Genomic DNA, 16,719 nt, shown 5'->3' with positions numbered 1-16,719 from the left:
ATTGTATTATTTTCCATATTATATATTAATATATGTATGATGAACAACCTCCTCTATAAAAAACCCTCCAGTGTATAGGAGTAAAGCTGAAACTTTAGGGTAAACTATTATATCCACCATCATTCTTCCTTTGACTTGCATGAAAGGCGCCTCTTCAGGTAGGCTACCAAGTTATATTATGAGGGAGTGACCAAGTGAGTTATTTCTTAATGAATAACTCTCGAATGTTTTAAACTAAAATTCTTAGCCTACCCCTAAGACAATTATAGACATATAAAGACCTGAGCTAGAAAGCTGCAAAGTTATAGCCTGCTACAAAGACAACTGTTTCTAAGCAGTAGCCTATGATAGGTCAAAACGTTTTCCAGAAAAATATGAAAAACAAAAATATTTTGTATCCTGAATTTATCCAGTGTTTCTGTATCAGGTTATCAGCTGTCTGTATTTGAAATAGCTACGCAAATTGTCAAATTGTTGCATATTCCCCTCGAATAGCCAGCCCAAATGACCACGCCCAGAACATTTCACATTAGGCCTACAACTCACATTACGATGCATCGTATCTTAGTAAAAAGCTAACCTCAATGGACCAAAATCAGGGGGTCTGGCGTATGGACTAGGGGAGGGGTCGAGGGACTGTCACTGTGTGAGTGGGCTAAGCAGATGCGGTTGATCCAAAACATCTGCGGCCGCCAAGTGCGCACATTTCATTCTTGGGGGAAAGGAAGTACGGTGAATATGTAGGCCTAAGCTATTCAATCTTTTAGATTTTTGACTTTAGACTTTAGTTAAGAAGGAACCTAAGTAAAAGTTAAGGGGTAGCTGGCATTGACTAAATCGGTGACTGAGTCTTGCAGATCGTGTAGCCTATGTTTGTCCTACGAGTCCGACGAGTCCAACGTTTGGCAATAGTGGCAAGGAAACAAGCAGTATAGCCTACTGCAGTATAGGCCTACTAGCCTGGAAACCAGAGTAACTTGGCATATGAATTGGCTCGAGCAGATCCATCGTGTCTGGACAGTGTATTTTGGACCATAAGAAGGTAAAATAACATCCTTTAATGTTGATCTGTTCAACAGTTTTGCAGATCATATGACGAAATTATAAACCTAAACAAATCCTGAATGCAGTGGTTACACCTAAGGTTTTTTTTTTTTAAACAGGTTTAAAACTGTAGTCCCCAAACTACTGCCCGCACCTTATTTTGGGTGGCCCCTCAAAACATGTCTGTGGTAGCCTATATAGCATCTGGCCCGCACAGGAGTTTCCCTACGACAGCGTCAAACTAATTTCCCCATTCATTCTCTATAGAGCATCACAGTCCCGCCCACAGGAGTTTCCGGAAGTAAGAATTCAATGCAATTTCTCCATTGACAATTCGGGTATAAGCCATACAAACTTAACTGCACATGGTAGACTCAAAACCAGCTACGGCTGTACTAAGCGATTGTGTATGCTCATATAGACGCCAAAAGTTCACGGGGCACTAACCTTGTTTTGAGATAAATGTCTTTTATTCGCGATGTCTTGGATTAGTACTTCATTACCCACAATCCTGAACAATCCCACAATCCCACAGTGATGCCTCTGATTGGTGGAAAGGCCGTTCAGTCATAGTTTGAAACTTGAATCAGCGAAAATTATTGACAAAGATGGCGAAAATCTTAATGTGAATAAAAACTTTCTAGACGAACATTGGTACTTGTATCAACAAGGATTGTGGTTTATATATCACACGAACTTAGTCAGGGCCAATACACCATCAAATAGAACACTGTAAATGCTAGTTTGAACACTTAGGGCCCTATCATGACATTCTAAAGTGCATCGTCACTCGTCAAAAGTCTATTCAAATTTAGTAGGATGTCCAGTTCACATTGGGAGGGGTTTCGTTCTCAAAAGTGGAGCGCATGGCGTAACAAGGTGTTCCTAGGTCTTTTAATCAGTCATATGGGTGTGTTTGGGGCGTAACATCATTTTAAACCAATGAGAATGACATCTGTCATTCCCTTTAACGGCGCAACGCGCGATATGTCAAATAAATGCATCGGTATTTTGGCATTCAACGGCGCATTTGAAGGAGGCTGCTTGCGAGACCGTATGGAATAGTCATTCTTAAACCATGCTTTACTAAAACCTAGCATAGCCTTCACGCATTTGCACTCGTCTATTATTTGAACTCATTGGCAAAGTGAAACTAACTTCACCAAGGAGTCAGTCAACGACAAGACAGTTATATGCAGTTACTTTCACTATTGACTGACAATGGGTTACCATCGAAAACATAGGCTGGAAAAAGCAACACTTACCCTAATGTTGCTCAAATGACTGAATAAAACAACATTTATCCTGCAGAGGAGTTGCTTATATCTCGTGACAGTGCATCTTCAGCTGTGCTCCATACGTGTCTCTCGCCTCTCCCCTAATCACTTTTAACCGTCATTACCAATTTGCAAATGATGGTGAATAACTACTCATCATGAGATGTACAGTATTTCGTAATATCTTTATTCTAATTATGTTTACCATTGTAATCATGCAATTTGTAATGCTTTGCATGGACGTGCGCTGGTGTGCGTTAATGAATGATAGAAGGATGGTGCGTGCACCTGCCAATATGACTGTTGACATGCGCTCTTAAAATAGCATATGAACAACTCGCCATTGACTTCTGACCAGGTTTAGGTGGTGTATGATAGCGATTTTTAGACAATGCGCCAGGTCCCTCCCTAGGTTGTTAATTGCCACACCCCTGGGCGCAATGCTTAAAAAATAAAGGTGCAAAATAACGAATTCAACTTCGCGCCGGTGAATAACGAACTTTACGCCATGCGCTGGTGACCCAAAATACAGCCCTTAACTTTTCAGGTAGCCGATAGGCTAGCTAATCATTTGCCTTTCAGACATTAGAATGTCATTATAATTCTGCTAACATTAGCCTACATGCTGCAACACAGGTATGAAATATATTATGTTTTAGTGACCTTGTTGTTTCTATGAACATGAATTGTTGTTTATATGAAACATCAACTTCGACGAGGCATAAAAAGCCCTGTATATCCCCATTACAGGGTTGCCAACTTTGGGTGTTTGGCTGGAGTGAGATTTTGTGAAGTCATAGTGCGTGTGCGTTAAATTTTTCCCTAAACCTAATTTTAAAAAATGTCTGTCCCCTGACTTTTTTGCTATGTACAGTATAATCCCTGATTTAAGTTTCTTCAAAATGTACAATTAAATTATTGATTGCACTTGAAAACAAGACCAGTGTTTTAACCCTGTGGCATGGAAGGATTATGAGCCACTGGGCCCCTGGGCACAGACATGAAAAGGGCCCCCCTGCCCACCTGAAAAAGGTAGTAGTTCAGTAGAAAAAATTGAAAAATAACCCCTTAAATGATGACTTCTGGCGAGTTTTGTGGAAAGAAATGGACAGATTGAGACTTATGAATGTGTGTATGAGTGTACGTATGTATCAGGGATAGAAATAGCCTAAAATATTTTTTTCCACCTAACATTGCGGCTGGTGGATTCCAAAATCTACCAGCCACTAGAGATACAGTATGAACATTTGATGAAAAATCGTGACCAAAATGATCACGGTTATTGGTATTGCAATATGATTAAAATGTGCTGACTTTTCTTCTAAACCTACCATCAATGTTGGACAGAACTCATAATTGGCCTGCCCTTCATGCCCAGTAGCAACAAATCTAAAGGTCAACAGAACAGCTATAGTGTCATAAAAGTGGTGTGGCTCCTTTAAAACCCAATCCACTGGTGTGAGTTCTGGAGCCATCCAACTTTATCTAACTCTATACTATCCTACATCATCTGATTTTAATATTTTGTCTAGGCTACAGTATATTTAACATTTAACATTTATTTTCTATTTGGCCTGTTATGAAATTATGCATTGACCAATTAAGCACACTTTTTTAAGACACTTAAATACATGCATGCTTAGCATTTTGTGAAAACAAATCATTATAGCTACATCGACAAACTCTTAGCCATGAGCTATATATCCTCTGGTTTTAATATTTACACATATGTAGGTATTTAAGCACAGCTCAGTTTTAAGACACTTAAAGCCCAAAATTGGAGACCATATAGAAATTTGCTACCATTTAAAAACCGGATACTCTGGAACGGCTTATTGTACAGGGGATTGCATTACACCTTTGTGTTCGGTAAGGTCTGCTGTTTATTCTGGTTTACGGTTTGTCATGTGTGGAACGAAAAGTTTGTGAGATATTCCTCCTATAGGAATTGAAATGAGCGCAGAGCTATAGTAGCCTAATATGATTATTTCTTGAAAGTTAATTTATTTTTCTCGCGAACCGTTTTTAGCAGCAAATGGCTATAGCACCTTATAAAAGATGAGAAAAAGTTATTTCATGTGATGTCTGTGAGGCTACTTCGCGAGTAGCCTACTTCCTAGAGAAGAATGGGCGGCCACACTTTATGTCGGTCTGCCTCATGTCTAAATAGCAGCGTGTTCCGTGAAGGTGTCGCGGACCGGATTAAAATAGCCTAGTCAGCGAATCAAAAATCAGAGAAAACTGCGCTGAGAACGTTGTAGGCGGATATTAGACCTACCTGCTGTTGGTCTAGACATATGTATGCCTTAAACTCGTATCCTGTCATTTAGAAACAATGCTGTGGGCTAGTCTAGTCATCAACAAAAAATGAACGGATTGCAAAAAAAAAAGAATGGATTTGGCGTGACATTTCTTGAGTGTGCGTGAGAGCGTGAGATTGGAGCTGAAAGCGTGAGTGTCACGCCAGATGCGTGAGAGTTGGCAACCCTGCTTAAACATGCCTAACATGATCTAGCCAGTATCTTTTCATGGACAGCAAGAGTCCGCTTCGTTCGTTGTTTTAAAAAGGCTACGTTGTTTGTTGCTGCTACCCACGTTATCTCAGTGGTGACCAGTGATGCCAGTAACGCGTTACTTAGTAACGCGTTAGTCTATTTTTACCACTTTTTTCAGTAATGAGTAATCTAACGCGCTACTATTTACAAACCAGTAATCAGATTAAAGTTACTTATCTAAGTTACTGTGCGTTACTATTTTTGTCATTTTCCTTAATAAAAATATATATTCTTTGCTTTCTTCTTGTCTTGGGGATTAATGTCATGTAGGCTATGCTCACGTTTTCAGCATGAGGACAATTCACGTGCAGCGACACAAACGAAAACAACAATGGAGGGAGAGAGAGAGAGATGCACATTTCATCAGTCATTACTTTGAGTTTGTGTCAGCTAAACATGACAACATTAAGGTACATTGTACATTCTGTGCTGGCGACAAAGTGCTGTCTAGCTAGACATCCCAAGTCTCCCGAACTTTTGGGAGTCTCCCACATATTGATAGCGGCTTCCTGACGCCCGCAAATTACATAAAATCTCCCGGAACCTAGAGCGAACAAGAGCACGCAAGCCAGACCGGACTTCAAATCAAAGATAGAATCTTTGCTTCAAATCGCGTGTGCATAGCTTAATGCGCACACAAAGGAGAGGGGGAGAGAGAGGAGTGGTGCGTTTCTGACTGAAGCGCATCCAAGACAGAGAGCATCCTGGTCTGTTTTGCTAAATCAACCAATCCGTTTTCAGTGTAAGTGCTTATATCTCTTTTCTCCCAAACATAATTAATCAGTTCAGTCAGTGTATCTAGGAACAGAAGCGTCATGGCAGCGTCAGTGCCCCTCAAAAAGGAAGATTTAAGACCCATTTCACATCAGACTACACAAAAGTGCACCCAATTGTCTCAAAAGATTAAAACATAATGATAATCTTGCACACTGCACTGTTTGTAACAGCAACTTTAGCATTGCTCACGGCGGGTTAAATGATTGCAAAAGACTTGTTGAGGTGAGTTTAACAAGTGTAATTTCATTTGCATATTACTCAGGCCTATAGGCTACAAGATGGCTAGTTGCCAAGGCTACATGAAAAAAAATCTACATATTTTACTATAACAATTTCTATCAATAGGCCTTCCTTATTTGGTGTACTTAGACATTATTGAACAAACATCTGAATTTCAGTATCTAAGTAGGTTAGGTTGGGATGTCTGCTATACATTGCTGTTAAAATGCACTTCCAGTATAGTGAGTATTGGCAAAACCGGTTATCATTTTTATGTTGAGGCGTTGGGGGTGTTGTCGGCAGCTGCTGAAAGTAACTAATAAGGTAACTTGTAATCTAACATAGTTACTTTTAAAATCAAGTAATCAGTAAAGTAACTAAGTTACTTTTTAAAGGAGTAATCAGTAATCAGTAATCAGATTACTTTTTCAAGGTAACTGTGGCAACACTGGTGGTGACTGTTTAACTTCCACAGATGTGCACAAGAATGGGCGCTCACACCACTACCCCCTAATGCTATGCCTCTTTATTTGATAACAATAAATTAAGAAATGTTTCCTATTCTGGGAAATTTTTAGTTTCTTTTTCTTTCGGCCGCGGTTCAATGATACCGTTTAATTGTGCCAGAAATTATCCGCGGACCAGTAATCGCCTCGTCGAGGAGGCCCTAACCCTGCAGATCATAGACAGAGAACGCATAAACCTACTGTATGCTTTGGGTAAAGAACACTTTGCATGTCCAATGTAGGCTACACGGCGAATGACAGTGTCTTGGAGCGGCCGCACCCCCCGCAACTCCACTTCCAATGTCACTGATTCCGACAGATATACGCCCGACACTTTTTATCCGATGGTGGTGGAGTTGACCGGACATCTGATAGGCCTGTCAAACTCGATTCCTTTTAAGGATCCGGGTTATTCTGAGTCACTCACTAAACTGATCCGGGTTGAACGAGTCACTTGAGTCACTTGAGTCAGTATTGCTAAATCGCAAAGAAATTCAGTCCTACGTTCAAGCAGTGCAGTGGGGTGCTTCATTTCGTTAAGTGCCTTCTCATGTTGGATGTGGATCCTCCATGATTTGAAACCAGGTTTTTGCAGTAGGCCTACTTGCATTTAGCCTAAGAGTTTTGCTCTCCTGGTCAAAGTGCATCCACACATTGTTCATCTTTTTGGTGCTCATGTTCAGAAACTTTGATCTTATTGACAGAGAGGGTAGCCTATATTATAATAATTAATTATTTGTTGTTGTTTTGTTAACAACAGAAAATTTGCCTAGGTCTAATGCTACTCTGCTACAATGTTTATTACCACTACTATATACTAATAGTAGGCTACTAGGAATCTATTCTAATAGGTATTATATGCAGCTAATACTAGGCAACTAATATTATTAGCCTATTAATCATAGCTATATATATATATATATCATGTTAGGTAGCCTAATATAATATCATATAATATAATATAAAATAGCCTAATATAGCATCAAAACCTCCACCCACTCACGGGAAAGAAAGCAGTTTGAGGCAGACTGTTTATTTATTGTCTTAACCTAGCCTAAGCAATTGACTTTCAATGTAGACATAGAAACAGGAACGTAGAAATGCCCTGCAGTGAATACATTATTATTATTGTTATCATTATTATTATTATTATTACTACTACTACTAGCCTACTATTCTCATTAGGCCTATATTATTATCACCTTGACACGAGTAGAAACTAGGCTACTTGCTCGTCTACAGATCCACTCATGACAATGTAGCCGGCTGATTCGACTGACTCGCACTCATAACAACATAATGTAACCGGTCCGCTCGGCTGATCTAAATCACCCAGGTAGGCTAGCCTACTCAAGCAACTCTATACAGAGCTTGCAATGTTTCGGACTGTCTTCGCGACCTAATTGCATTTTAAAGTAGGCTATGCGTGCAGAATATATGTTATTTCAGAAGTGAAAGCATGGCTTTTGTTGTGGATTTTCTTTTAACCTTGACGAGGAGTTACTCGCTCCTCTAAAGATCCACTCATGACAACGTAGCCGGCTGATTCGGCTGACTCGCACTCATAACAACAACGTAACCGGCCCGCTTGGCTGATCCGACTGGCTAGCCTACTCTCCATACAGAGCTTGCAATGTTTCGGACTGTCTTCGCGACCTAATTGCATTTTAAAGTAGGCTATGCATGCAGAACATATGTTATTTCAGAAGTGAAAGCATGGCTTTTGTTGTGGATTTGTTTTTCACCTTGACGAGGAGTTACTCTAAAGATCACTCATGACAACGTAGCCGGCTGATTCGGCTGACTCGCACTCATAACAACCTAACCGGCCCGCCCAGCTGATTCGACTGACCCGGGTAGGCTACTCAAGCAGCTCCATGAGCGTGCAGTGCACGACCTAATTGCATTTTAATATACTACATCTATACACCAAATCGAATTATGTCTAGGCTACATGCAGAACATTGAATGTTATTTCAGAAGTGAAAGAAATGGCTTTTGTTGTGGAATTGCTTTTCACCTCGAGGAGGAGCTACTCGCTCTCGCAGATCCACTCATGACAACGTAGCCGGCTGATTCGACTGACTCGTACTCAACGTAGCCTAACCGGCCGGCTGATCTGACTAACCCGGATTGCTACTCAGCCGCTCCCAGAGTCCCATGGTCTGTGAGTCTGCAATGTTTCCGGCTCTGCGGGAAGTTAACCAGTTATCTCGCACTGCCTGCTCACTCAGTTGCAGTTGATTTGTGGAGTTGTGGTTGCCTACGAAATTGTTACATTTTTTGCAGACGATGGCTAGGGCTAGGAGGCTAGCTAATGTTGCAAGAGGTTTGTGTGGCCCTGTTTATCGTTTTAGATTGAATTGTAGTAGGACTCAACTGATCCGAGTTAATGATACTAGAGACTCGCGACTCATGGGTTAATTTAAAGACACGGGTGAAAGATCCGAGTGAGTCACGACTCGAACACCTTTAACATCTGAGGCTTCAGACGTAAACCAATTTATCATCATCCATCGCGTCTGGCCTCTGAAAAAACGTTTAAGGCTAGTGCCTGGGCCTGGCCATGTTTGAACCGCCTCTCATTTGTTCGTTGTTTAACATGGACGTTTTAGCGTGCGCTATTTGAAATGCAGCATAGGTTAGGCTATGCGTGTTGTTTAATAACTTTCAAACGGTAGAGCCTGTTCATTTAAAAATATAGCCAGAGGACGTATAATATAGGGCTACATATTAAGTCTTATTCTCAAATTCAGATTGCGTTAGGGGACGGGATTATTAGCCAATTTCAATCGGACAATTTGACCGGAGAGATTTAATTTTGTCGGACATTTCATTTTTTTCCGGCCAATGTCCGGTAATTACCGGAAACCCTGATGTCTTCCCTATTTGGACATTTAAACTAAATTAGATAATTGTCCATAAATCTACCCTAAATATCAATAATGCAGGAAGGCATTGCAGTGACACCATAGTGTGCTAGGTATAATATTATGGACTAGCTGATTGAGCTATTAGCTATTGAAATGGTGCCTCATATCCCCCCAGTTCTGTTAGATGGGAAATAATAACGTGTCAGAGGGTTCAAATGATTGTATTTTGTATTATTGCATAACGAAGAGCAGGTGTAATTTTACCAAACCAAAATATTTATTGATGCAGTTTTTCTCCACTGGTTTGGCTCATTATGACCGCCGCGCAGCGAAGCGGGTTTAGTCAGATTATTATTTTTTTCTTTTTTTTTTTTCTTTTTCCATTGGCCAATTTTCCGTCAAGGATTCCCGTGACACTGACAGACCGGGGTACACGAAACTTGGTGGGCATGTAGCCCCACATGGATAGCATGGAACCATTGTTTTTCGTTTTGATCTGTAGCCCCCCCGCTGGACTGGACCGGTAGTTTTCTGTGAATATCTCGAGAACCGTAGGGTTTAGGAGGACCACCTTTTTTTGTATGTTGATCTTAAGGGGCCATGTCAATCCATTCCATAACCACTTATTTCATGTATAGCGCCACCTAGTTAAAAACAAAAAAGTAAAAAATCAGGTGTTGTAATCGCAGGTATCTGTGACCTAACATGGTCAAAACTGCACAAAATTGGAAGTGTAGAATCATTATGACACCCTCTGAATACACGCCAAGTTTCGTGGAATTCCGTTCATGGGGAGCCATACAATAAATTAATTTATGTTACTGTACACCAACTGGCCTGTAGGTGGCCGGACACAGTTTTCTGTGAATATCTCGAGACCCGTAGGGCCTAGGAGGACCACCTTTTTTTGTATGTTGGTCTTAAGGGGCCATGTCAACCAATCCCATTATCACTTATTTCATGTATAGCGCCACCTAGTTAAAAATTAAAAATTAAAAAATTAGGTGTTGTAATCACAATATCTCTGGCTGACATGGTCAAAACTGCACGAAATTGAAAGTGTAGGATCATTATGACACCCTCCGAATGTATGACACGTTTCGTGGACTTTCGTTCATGGGGGGCCATACAAAAAATTAATTTATGTGTACATTTAGTGACCGTACACCAACAGAGTTTTCTGTGAATGTCTTGAGAACCGTAGGGCCTAGGATGACCAATTTGTTGCATCAGTTTGCCTCCAGGGGTCATATTAACCCATTCCATATGCACACATGTGCATAAACAGATATTCACACACATACACATACATTCACAGTAATCATACGTATGACACATACACACACAGTAGACATACTGTAATGTACGCATGCATGCACATGCACATACACAGGCACACCCACAAGCACATGCACGCACACACACACACACACACACACACACACACACAAACATAAACACGCACACATGCACACAATTCAAGAATTTCTCAGAATTATGAACAGGCAAGATGGGGGTGGAGTTGTATAAAATATATTTTTGGTGACAGGGACACTGTACTGCAGGAGATGTTTTCCTTTGCATGAATGTTAAATTGAGGTCCTGACTCACCATGGTTGTTAAAGATCCCATGGCACTTATCGCAAAGAGTAGGTGGTTACCTGATTTGCTTTATTTATGTACACACATGCGCACACACACACACACATACACGCACAAAAAAAACACACACACACTACACATGCACACACACATACATGCACACACACGACACGCACAAACACGCACACAAACACATAAACACATACATGCACCCACACATACAAACACACCTACATACACAAACACACGAACACACACACACACAAACACACACAAAACACATATACACAAAAACAACCACACACTCTGCAGACACTCAATTACAAACACACAAAAAAGGAACAAAGAAGGAAATGAACACAATTTGACAAGCGTGACTTATTTTTCTGGAATAAATGTGCTGGACTGGGCGCCGGTCATATTTTGTACCACTCTGCGGTACATCTAGTTTCTTGAAATAGAAATTACATTTTCAAAATAACATGGGCAAACCTCCAGAATTGAATTTCTCATTCATTTCATCAAACTGCAAATGTCTTAGCACATGTCTCTGTCTCAGTACATATTTGCAAATGATTGTACATAAATGAAGTACAGGTTGTCGTATTCTCACCTTGAGAAATAGCAATAAAGTCGCTATACAGTTAAAAGAAATAAACTTTATTGAGAATAAAATGACCGTGGTAGGTCCGACCGTTACACTGTGGGAACTAAGGTAAGTCTGAAATGCCCCAAGGACCCAGGTGGCGTTCCATACAAATATGGGTGTCTATTCAGATGCCTGAACTACAAATATTTCATCCCCCTCTTTTTGAAAGAAGAAAAACAACAGCTCAGATTCAGCATTCTTTTAGGGGTATTGGTAATAAACATTTCAACAACACAATATGATTAGAAAATCATTAGACCTACATTGTTAAGGCAACACTTATGTGAACATTGTTTGAGTATGCATCAGTTCACCATGAACATTTTCAAAATAATTATGCCAACTGACATTAGAATACCTGCCGTATCTCTGCAATTCACTTGTACTGTAATTTATTGAAACATACTTCTCATTTTAAAACATGACATTAAACCAACCTTACATTACAGTTTTTCTCCATTGGTTTGGCTCATTTCTTGAAACAGAAATTACATTCTTAAAACTTTAAGATCATTTGGCAAAACGGTCTTACAGTTCAGCACAACACTATAGCTCACTTGCAAAAGCTTATGGGCCGGTTCCCCGATAACAAAAACAAGACCATGTTTACTCTGAATGATCTCAGACTTTGACGCAATCGGATAACACTACGACCAATGTGTACTGTCCTCCAACGTTGCAGCGCTGTCTTCATCAGTTTAGCTGGTTCCCCGGAATGTTGGGGTAAAAGCAACGTGCATCATTGCTCTTTGCCAGAGTGTCTCGCAGAGACAATTCCATTGTGCTCTCGCGAGAACTCTGGATTTCCAGGGTATTATTTTTGAGGAAAAAATGGGACTTGCATTTTGAGGGTCTGCTTACACAAGAAATCCTAGCATCTTTACAGTTATCAAGCATCCTTGTGGTTCTATAACCACAGCGGGCACTAGTTGAGACTGAAATTATTATGATGATACTTCCATGAATGTGAGCGACCAGGCACTTGTCTTTTTCAAAACTTCCTGTGTCCTTCTGTCAGGACTGACAGGATTTGTGGTCTGACTAGCTTGGTTGCTTTTCTTAGTGAGATCAGTTTCAGCTTCCTTTCCGTATCTCCAGGCCCCTGGACAAAATGTTTTTTTTTATCATGATTCCCTTCCAGCAGAAATGTTTCTGAAGATGTCTACCCTTTTTGTCACTCTCTCCAGACTCTCCATGCACTCACTCTCCAAAGTTATCCTACGCACAGCTGGAAACGTTGAAAAAAAACAATGGAAGTTACTACCAGGACAGGAATGCTCAGGGGAAACAAAATACTCATCGACTAATTACTCTCCAAACTCCTGATATATATAGTGATATATCTGTTTTGAGTTCCAGATTTAAAGCACATGACTGATTAAAGAAGAAATCTGCCTGTTTTTCACATAGTTTTCTGTTTATCATGGTCACTGTGTACTGTCGGTAAGAAAAAAACAAGAAAACAAATTGAGAAATGGAGAAAATAAAATGGAGAAATTAAATCTTCCTCTCGAGAATTTGGAACATTTCATTACTCCAGCAATACAAACTGTTGAAAGTGTTTACAGAAGGTTGTGTCTGAGAATTTGGAACATTTCAGGTCCGTGTAACGCTTATCAGTTCAATTTTCTAAACACAAGACATTTGGAAAAACAGAAAAATGGATTCAAATATCCAATTTTTGGTAACACTCCATAATAAGGTGCCATAATAAATAGCAAACTAGTAATTACCTAACCCTTTGTTAATATTTGTTAATTGTTACTAACATATCTATTTGGCACAAGTTAATAGTTTTTTCATCATCAATTAAATATTTGTTGTTTGCAAATAAAAATGTATGTTAATGTTTTAGCAAATCTATTAACTAATATTGTATTAATATGTGTTAATAGTTAACTAAATGTATTTTTGGCACTAATTAAGTTATTTCTTACATCATTTAAATGTAAAATGTTTATTTACAAACTATATGTTAATAGAAAAGTTAATGACTTATTATTATTTAACTAATTGATATTAAACTGTGCTTCTGCCTATCCCAATATGAACCTTACAATAGATAGACAGATAGATACTTTATTGATCCCGAAGGGGAAATTCAAGAAAAAAACACGGAGCTACCTTGACATGCCGCCACTCTTGTCGGCGCCAGAAACGCTTGCAATAAAGTTGGTTAAGCTTAATTAATATATTAGTAGTATATAGCTATAAGTGTGGGGCCCCTTATAATAAAGTTGGTTGAGCTTAATTAATATATTAGTAATATATAACTATCAGTATGGGGGACCCTTATAATAAAGTTGGTTAAGCTTAATTAATATATTAGTAATATATAACTATCAGTATGGGGGACCCTTATAATAAAGTTGGTTAAGCTTTATTAATATATTAGTAATATATAACTATTAGTCAGACAGTGAAGGGACTGAGACCAAAACTGGCTTATCACTTTTATTCCTTTAGGAAAAGTTCAAACAAAACATGCCTTCAGACACTGGCATACATAAAACAGCATCTGCACAAGCAAAATAAAAAGCAGTAGTTGAATGTGCTTTATTACCGTACATGCATGATTCCTATACCATCACTGTCATGCAGCCCTACTAACAAGGGAGACATGCGACATGGAATGTTCAGGTGCACAGAACGAGTTTATTAATATTCTGAGACTCACTAAACACTCACAGACGTAGACCATACGGAGGTAATGCATAAACATAATGCTAAACTAAATGTACATTCATTTCCTGCTAGACTGAATTGCACTTTCCATGAGCACTAAGCTAAACTACACTGAATGCATGGAAAGTTGCTAGCGGAGTTTACAGCTAGTCACGTTAGACTCGGTGTGTATGAACTCCTGGTCAAAATGAAAACATTAATAAACGTTCTCTGAGTTGCTAGAATTGCTACCAAATCCTAACAATACATGTAAAGTAATATAATACAGGTGGTATATCGAAGTTTTTAACGTAAACAACATTTTACAGTTACAAAATTAAAACAAAGTGGAGAGTGCTTTATACAGTCAACCTACCCAATGCAAATACCGCTTCTGATCAGCTATGGCAACAATACAATGACAAAACGCATCAGAGCTGCAGTGTAGCGTTTCTCCAAAGGGGGCTCCAAAACACCAATCTAAAAAAAGCTGCTTAATTACGGCGAAAATCACATACAAACACTAAACTATATTTCTAACTCTGTTACACCCACACCCCTCCCCTGAATTTCACCAAATTCAAGCAGCAACCAAATAGTACTTCCAAAGGCAAAGAGTACACTACTTTCAAACACTAGACAGGGTCACCAATTACAGGACAGCCAACCACAAAGGTATCCAATAAGGATGAAGTGGAAGAAGAGGTGTGCCTTATACACCCCACAAGACCATAAAGCCATAAACCATAAATTCCATAAATTCTCCACAAAGCTAATCAGAAAAGCTAGATAAATAATAATATGTCATTAACTTTATATTAGTATATAGTTTGTAAATAAACAGTTAACATTTAAATGATGTAAGAAATAACTGTTAATTAGTGCAATACAATATTAGTTAATAGATTTGTTAAAATATTAACATACAGATTTTATGCAAACAACTAATATTGAATTAATGATGAAAAAACTATTAACTTGTGCCAAATAGATATTTTAGTAACAATTAACAAATATTAACAAAGGGTTAGGTAATTACTAGTTTGCTATTTATTATGGCACCTTATTATGGAGTGTTACCCAATTTTTTATTTTTTTCCCATCTTGACAAATTAAAAAATTGCATCTTTAAACTGTTTTTGCAATTTTCTGTTTTTATTCAGAGGATCAGGAATTTAGAAAATTACAAAATTGCATCTGGGCTCCAATTATTCAATACGTCAATAATATTCTCTCCCTCGTTCCACCTAGTTACCAACGATTGGTTGGCTAGTTATCTGATAAGCGTTACCATTTCACACACCATTTCAGCGGATGTTTATACATTTTGTAACTGAGTTGATTGCACTTCTGCGTGCTGTGATAGCCTATAATGACCATTTCAATTCCTCTCCCTGTCTTTTTAGTGTTTTTGTCAGAGTTCTAGGGGCAACTAGTCGTAAACAAAAAGGGCTGTTTGTGTTATGTATAGTGATAATGAAATCCGTTTACAAATAAATACTGAAAACATTTGTTGATGTATTATCTTTATTTTTCACTACATGCAGTGGATTTAGTATTAAAATAGTACTAAAACATGTATTGAAAGCATTGATACCAGAGATAGCATCTGACCTTGACATGAGATATGAAGATGTCTGATTCATTCTGGATCCAACTGCTATCTGAACACTTACAGATAATACAATGTTGCAAACAGTTTAAAATCAATCATGAAGTTTAAAGTCATTCATGAAAGTGTTGTTACTCAATGAAATCAATATAAACAAATAAGATGTTAATGTAGGTTAAGATCTGAGATTTTTTTATATCTGTACTATTGGTTAGATATAATTGGTTCTAAAACGCATGACTGTAAATACGTATATTTTGAGTCGGCCACACTAGTTATTATGACGGACTGCAGGTCAGTGAGGAATAAAACTGCCAGTATAATGTGCAGAAAACGGAGGAGAAAAATAAAATATAATTAATGTTATAAACCTCGGGTATAAGAAATGTTGGTTACACTTTACTTGACAGTGTTGACATAAGAGTGACATGACACTGTCATGAACGTGTCATAAACAAGTCATAAACGTTTATGACATAACGCTTCTGTTATTAAGTGTCATTCAACAAGTTAGGGTTAGGATTAGGGTTAGGGTATGGGTTAGGGTTAAAGGTTAAGATTAAGGTTAGGGTTAATGTGTCATGAAAGTGTCATGTCACTCTTATGTCGATACTGTTAAGTAAAGTATTACCGAAATGTTGAACATTTTAGTTTGGATAACATTACGTGGTCGGATAATAAACATGGGTGAAAAGTGACATTGTCCGGCTTGTTAGCTCATTTTCAGAGTAAATGTAGTCTGTTAAACTATGACCTTTTAGACTCCAGCACTTGGAATGGGATGCGTTTTAGATATTTGTTTATATAGTACACCTATATTACAGCTGTGAGTGAAATGGTGTGCTCAAATTAAAAACTAGAATTACTGCGTTACGCTGGTATACCTCTGCAAAGCTGTGTAGGCTATTTCCGGTTGACATACATTTGTGTGGTGAGGCATT

The 16,719-nt window shown here is 38.7% G+C and overlaps 1 protein-coding gene across 1 annotated transcript in view; it reads left to right on the top strand.

The window, feature by feature from the left end:
- Positions 1 to 649: 649 nt before the first annotated feature.
- LOC143122910 (voltage-gated potassium channel KCNC4-like) overlaps positions 650 to 16,719 on the top strand; it is a 157,099-nt gene continuing 141,029 nt past the window's right edge. The window contains exon 1 of the mRNA XM_076283912.1: positions 650 to 1,042. The gene's annotated coding sequence lies outside the window, so the exon portion shown is untranslated. The remainder of the gene's footprint in view (positions 1,043 to 16,719) is intronic.

This window comes from Alosa pseudoharengus, unplaced genomic scaffold (genome assembly GCF_046254945.1).
Source record: "Alosa pseudoharengus isolate Yale_2024_CS ecotype anadromous, Long Island Sound unplaced genomic scaffold, YU_APseudo_1.1 YU_APseudo_1.1_scf_14, whole genome shotgun sequence".
NCBI classification, from domain to species: Eukaryota; Metazoa; Chordata; class Actinopteri; order Clupeiformes; family Clupeidae; genus Alosa; species Alosa pseudoharengus.
Note: the sequence above shows the minus strand (reverse complement) of the source record. Positions and strands in the feature narration are given on the sequence as shown.